This window comes from Belonocnema kinseyi, chromosome 5 (genome assembly GCF_010883055.1).
Source record: "Belonocnema kinseyi isolate 2016_QV_RU_SX_M_011 chromosome 5, B_treatae_v1, whole genome shotgun sequence".
In the NCBI taxonomy this organism is placed as follows: domain Eukaryota; kingdom Metazoa; phylum Arthropoda; class Insecta; order Hymenoptera; family Cynipidae; genus Belonocnema; species Belonocnema kinseyi.
This window is the reverse complement of record NC_046661.1, coordinates 54,118,899-54,125,859: the sequence shown is the minus strand read 5'-3', so window position 1 is coordinate 54,125,859 and position 6,961 is coordinate 54,118,899.

Here is a 6,961-nt window from a genome sequence, read left to right as displayed (position 1 = left end):
AACCCACGGGGAATAATTGTTTGAATGCTAAGAACTAAGCATAAGTCTGACTGGCAGATTCTCGGTGGTGCCAAAGTTGACTGGCAAACTGTCAAACATGTCAAAAATTCATGTAAAAAAACGTCAGTTTATTACTCTTCAAACCCACGTGGAATGATTGTTTGAATGCTGAAAACTAACAATAAGTTTGACTGGCAGCTTCTCAGTGGTGCAAAAGTTGACTGGTAGGCTGTCAAACATGTCAAAAATTCGAGTGAAAAAACGTCAATTTAGTATTCTTGAAATTCATTGGGAATGATTGTTTAAATGGTAAGAACGGTGGTGCTAAAGTTGACTGGCAGGCTGTCAAACATGCCAAAAATTCGACTGAAGAAACGTCATTTTAATGCTCTTGACACCCATTGGGGATGATTTTTTAGGTGCAAAGAACTAACAAAAATTTTGACTGGCAGCTTCTGAGTGGTGCCGAAGTTGACTGGTAGGCTGTCAAACATGCCAAAAATTCTAGAGAAAAAACGTCATTTTAATAATCTTGAAACCAATTGGGAATGATTGTTTGAATGCTGAAAACTAACAAAAAATTTGACTGGCAGCTTCTCAGTGGTGCCAAATTTGACTGGAAGGCTATCTAGTATGTCGAAAATTCAAGTGAAAAAACGTTATTTTAGTACTTTTTAAACCCATTGAGGATGATTGTTTTGGTGCAAACAACTAACAAAGAATTTGACTGGCAGCTCTTGATTAGTTCCAAAGTTGACTGACATTTTAATCAGTAACCAAATGAAAGTTTTGTCCTTTTCACTAACTAAAATTTTCATCTATAGAATACTTCTCTAAAACTAATATGTATATGAAAAAAAGAAACTATACTCTGTTCAGTGACAGAATGATCGACAGCGCGCAGTTTTTTTCACAAAAAGGTGGAGTAAATCTCGTAAAGGGTGTGTTTAACAAATATTAAACAGTCATTAGAAGTTTTTCTATGGCTATAAATCTAAGAATGATGACGTTTGGGAAAAAGAGAGGTCAGACACTTAAAACTCAGGCCCTTCGCAGCAAGGTTTCCAAAGATTTTAAATCTCTGAGCCACGCCTTTATGACAGTTTGCGCGAACTGGACGAAAATTCGTCGTTCCTCTCGATCATTCTCTCGCTGAACAGAGTATACAAGAATCTCACTTTTTAAGTAAATTCACAGCTCGCAACAATGGCTTTCAACAGTACTAAGATAACGTTTCTTCTCTCGAATTTTTGGCATGTTTGACAGCCTGCCAGTCAACTTTGGCATCACTAAGGAGCAGACATTCAAACTTCTGGTTAGTTTTTAGCATCGAAACAATCTTTCCCCGTGGGTTTGAAGAGTACTGAAATGACGTTTTGTCACTCGAACTTTCGACGATTTAGCGATGAATTGTTGTAAAATGCACCAACAGCTGTTAGCCAGTCAAAGAATTTCGAACTGTTAACTATGAAAACAAAAAAATATGAAACTTTAATGAATACTAAAAGGACGTTCATGGGATTGTCACGAACTCCTGGACATTTTGAAGACTAATAATGTCTATATGTTCATAAAATATGTCCGCGTGTACAAAGTACAGGGGGGGGGGGTGTCAAAATTCCACGGCTGTCCACGAGGGCGGAGGGGGGGGGGTCAAAAAGTGGTGAAAAATTGTCACGTGGTATATGGATGGCCCCTAAGTGCAGATTCATTTTAAAAAATATATAATTTATTATATTCACAGTTGATAAAATAAAAATGCTTTGTATGAAAAAATTTAACTTCAAACGCTTTCACTTTTTACTCACGTGAGTCTTCACGGCTGCATTTTAAAATTCTTTGAATTAAAGATGTGCGTTTAAAAATAAAAATCTGAATCAGAAAGTTTTTTAAGTGAAAAAATGTCAAGTTGCGTATTTTGAACTGAATAATATCATAATTGAAAACTGTAATTCAACTATTTACTTTAAAAAACTGTTCAAAACGAACTTGAATAAATTTTTCTTCTTAAGATTTGTAAAATTCTCGGTTAAAAAATAAATTTAAAGCCATTTCCCGGTTTTTGCGATCTTAAAAAATTCCTGGTATTCTCGATCTTTTTGTTCAACGGCCATTCTATGTATGTCACTGATTCATAGTAAAATCCCACTGATTCAAATTAAGAGATAATGTTCACGTCAGATTCCTGGAAAATACGACTTTTTAAAAACTTTTTTTTAGCATAATTTGTTATTATACGGCAAAGTTAGAGTTTTAAAGTATTCTAAAACTAACTTTCATTTGTCTAAACGATTATTATTTGTTAAAAAAAATTTTTCCCCTGTCAATTCTTAAAATGTATTGTTTTGTGAGTAATATTTCCTTATGAAAAGTTATTATCTTATTTTATTAATATTTTTAGTTGAAGATAATTGAATTATTATTTAAATTAATTGAATTATTAATTATTGAAATTAATTATTGAAACAATTACTGATCTCTAAATTGTGCCTTTTACCATTTTTGAGGGTGATTTTTGCGAACATCAAAAAACAAACTCGTGGATAGGGTGTTGAATTTTGAATTTTCTGTAGAAAAAGACTTATTTTTTATTGGTACGTGCATTTGAAAGTTCAAGAAATGTTCGCAAATAAGAATAAAGAAATAAAATAAACACAGAAATCGTTTACGAATAACTTTATATCTAAAAGTTTTTCCAAATTAAACAGTTCTCTGATACTTTTTCGGATACAAATTTCAAAAACATTTTCAGATATTAAAATTTATTGATAAAATATTTTTTTATATTGTTCATGGTTTGTATTCTTTGCTGAATTATGCCACGTATATTTCTTCAAAATTAAACCATTTTTGTATTTCCTAATGATGAGATATAAAAAAAATTACATTCAGAATAGCAGCTATTATTTATTTTTTAATTTTTGTAACCTAAATGTATTTTCTTTTTTTTTATCGTTTCTCATTTGGGCCTCTTGAAAATGTCGATCCATGGCTGAGAAGTGAGCACGGATCGAGCGTGTATCCCCACCAACCATTCGTGCGTCTAACCCCACCCTCCAGTCGTGCGCTCATTTGTCCCGTTTTTACTCGGAGAATTAGTTTGTTGCATTTTTGCTCGGAAGAAATTTTGTTCCGTTTTGACTTGAACGATTCGTTTGTTCCCTTTTCACTCTGAAAAATTTATGTTCCATTTTTACTCCTGAACTTTAAATGTCCCATTTTTTGCTTTCAGACGCTCATTTCTGCAAACCGGTTGAACATATAGAGAGGCTTAAAGTTTTCACTTATACAGGTTATGGACTTACATGCAGCTTGAAATAAAAATTGAGATTGAACTCAATACCGCAGCTATTCGCAACTTGCTTTTTGAAACCTACTCTGAAAATAATATTTATTAATCCAAAGAAATATATTTCTTTAACTCCATTTTTTTGATACGCGAAAATTATTTACCTAACTTTATTAAATATTGCTTAAAGGCAAAAAATCCTTGCATTGCATCAAAGAAATCATTTCTTTATGTGCAATTTTTTGGATACAAAGAAATATAATTCCTCCAAATAAAATCTTTTTTCAATCAGAATTTTAGTATAATAGCAACTACTGTACAGGTTTTCTAATTTGAAGAATAATTTGTAGAATTAAAGTTTAGACAATTACGTTCAAAAAATATTTTCTTGCATTCAGAACGTAAAATGAATCATTCTGATCACATACTAATCTTAAACAAGAACATGTTTATTTAAGAAACTGCAGATGCACTTGTAATCAATTAATAATTATTTTTCAACAGCCTTTTTTGTCATCCCGTGTGGAAATAATTCATGGGGCTATACTGTTCCAGCCTATACCGCCACGAGTCTATACTGGCGCTATCTCGAGAAACTATGCTGGGGCAGTGCGCAAATGTAACGCTCCAATCGACTAGCCGCTAACTACAACAGCGGTACTGACGCGGTCTCGTGTATCTAGTAAAATCTAGTAAATCTAGATGCGACCTAGATTGCAAATTTAATACTTGTTTTTATAATTAAATCATTCCTGACATAAAAGCACTATAAGCTACATTGAGAATATTAACAAATTCCAGATATCTGTAAGAAAAATGGAATAAAGCTCGTATGTGCTTTTTTGACAGAATGTTTCCAAATCTTATTGATAAAAAAGAAAATGTCAATTGTAAATGTTTTGGAAACAGGAGCCAACCACAAAATTGAATTCTCATTTTACTCCATAAATATTAGAATTACATATTTTTTTAAATCATTAGGGTCTAATCCTGCATTGAATTCAATTTTTATTCGAGGTGAAAAATGGCTTAATTTCAATAGCTCTTAGATTAGTCGTTTGTTTTCAAATGCTGGGGTTAGAATAAAAAAAAAACACCTTATACAAAAACTATTGGTATTGACCAATGTTCTACTCCGAATGAAGATTTAATTGAAAAGAGGACTAAGCCCTGATTATCTAGAAAAGATGTAATTCTAGTATTTATGTAGTAAAATGAGAAAATCCAGTTTTGAGGTTGGGTCTTGATTCCAACGGCCTTACGTCGAAAAAGGATCTGGAAAACTTCAAACCTTGTGGTCGCGAAACGAAAAGTATTCACACTGAATGGCGGCCTGGCAAACATCTGATTCTTGCAATCCTGTTCCGGACATTGTTGCTAACTTCTTTGGTAGAAATTTTGAAATTGCATTGCATGGTGAAAGATGCGTGATGTTGGTAGCACTGCATAATATTTGAGGTTAGGAAATATGTCATTAGCTTTGTCTTTCATTCAATAGTTTACCAATAAACAATGTATAGTGCGTCAGATCAATCGATATTCAGAAATGAATTAAATGAACAAATCTGCGCTATGAGACAGCACTGACAACACAGGCACCTTTATTTCTTCTATTTCCTTTGATTTGAGCACTGCAATAAATGTAATTTGTTATCTTTTATTAATTAGTTTTCAAATGACACCTTCTTTTTCAAAGTCTAAATAGAAGTACTTTCTAGAGTCAAGCTAGATTTTAGACGGAATTTTTTATTTAATGTGATGTGAAATTCTGGCTAGCGACATTAGTGGGTCTACATAGAACTGCATGATGGATTTTTCTATCTAGTAGGTATAGATAGCGCCAAAAGAGCGCCAATCTAGTTCGGCGTGAACAGACAGCCATGAATAATCCAGTAGTGGCGTGGCGCTAGAATAATTCCAGTCTGCCAGAAATTATTTCCACGCGGGATATCGTTATGTTGGTTATTTCAATAAATATTACTTTGGATTCAGGAAATCTTTCCTCAATGTAAAAACATTTTTCTTTATATTAATCATCACATCTTTAGTACAATCCACTCATTTTCCACTGACAACACTATCGGACTTGGAATCAAACCATAGTTATTTAACTTTATTACTTATTTCATATAAACAAAATGTTGCTTTTTATTAGCACCAAAAACATATTTAATTCTCCCAAGAAATATTTCTTTATTTAATAAAAGAATTTCCGTGAATTTAGAGTGCGTTTATTTTAAACAACGAATCACATCTTTCAATCAAAAAATACTGGTTATACCGCTAAGTCATATTTAGTTGCATGTTATAATGATCTTTTAGGATTTGTATTATACTTCCTTACATTGGTCGGCTTTACACCTACGAGCGGAACGTTAGCTACACGCGCGTAGAACTTTTGGGTGGAGCAAAACTTTTGTCCCGAAAAGATCGTGCAGTAAGGGTTGCCAACTTAAATTTTGATGACCTACATTACCGACAGTTTCGACCAGGTCGCGTATTTGAATTTTGTGAGTTGGTAACACTTCTTTCACTCTCCTTGCGAGGCAAAAGTTTCGTCCCCACAACAGTTCTACGCGCGTGTAGCTAACCTTCCGCTCGTCGGTGTAAATCCAACCATTAAAGAAAACACTCTTTAAATCCGAGAGCTATTTCTTACGGATGATAATACATTGTTCTATTTTAACGAATATTACACAGTGTTAAATAAATGTGCATTTACTTTCATGATTGCGTTCCTTGGAAAGAAATAAAATATCTCTTTGTACTGAAGAAATATTTCTTCGCAAATATTCTGCTCTGCCATTTCTTTGATTCAAAGAAATATTTTTTTAATCAGATACTTTTCCTTCAGTGAAATAAGAAATAGCCTAATCATTATCTTAAACTAAATACCTCGGTGGAACTCAGTGGAAAATTTTTTATATTCATCAAATTATATTCCTTCTCGTTTTTTCTTCGAGATGATTGCAATCGACTTTACACGATCTTTCAAATTACAATCAATCAAATCATGATTCAACAATTAAAACATATTATAGTTCATACTTTTCAGAGACGATCCCATGTTGAAAATAAAAAATTTGTTCATTATTTCACAAGTAATGCGTTTTTTTGCGTAGTCGTTTTTTACTTCTTTTTACTATAATCCTATCTATAATCTATCTATCTATCCATAAGTGAAAAGCCCTTGAATACAAGAAATAATTTTGCGAATTATGTAAACCTTTTTCCGAATTTTCAACACTGTGCAATGTGTGCAACGCTAAACAGAACCATAATGCACTATAGACGTCTCCTCAAAAGATACCCATAGCAATGCATTTCGATGTCGTTGTCCTCAGCTGTTAATGATCGAAATACTTGATTTTTTCACCCCAAAGTATAATCGCATGACTTAGAAAGTCGATGGCGCTGACTCAGCCCAGAACAAACCGTCTAATTTCCAATATTGAATCTGATCTGATTTTTTAGCTTAAACGGGACCAACAGTGTATCAATTCCTTTCCTAGCCTCAGATCGGACCGTATGGTATGCCTCTAGTTAGTTGCTGGTCAGAAACTACTTAATTACTGATTAAGCGGTACTTGGTGGCTGGTCAGCTGCTGGCTAAAATCAATTTATACCAGAAGCGGTTTCTTAGGGGTGGGGCAGCACGAGAGCGGTAGCGAG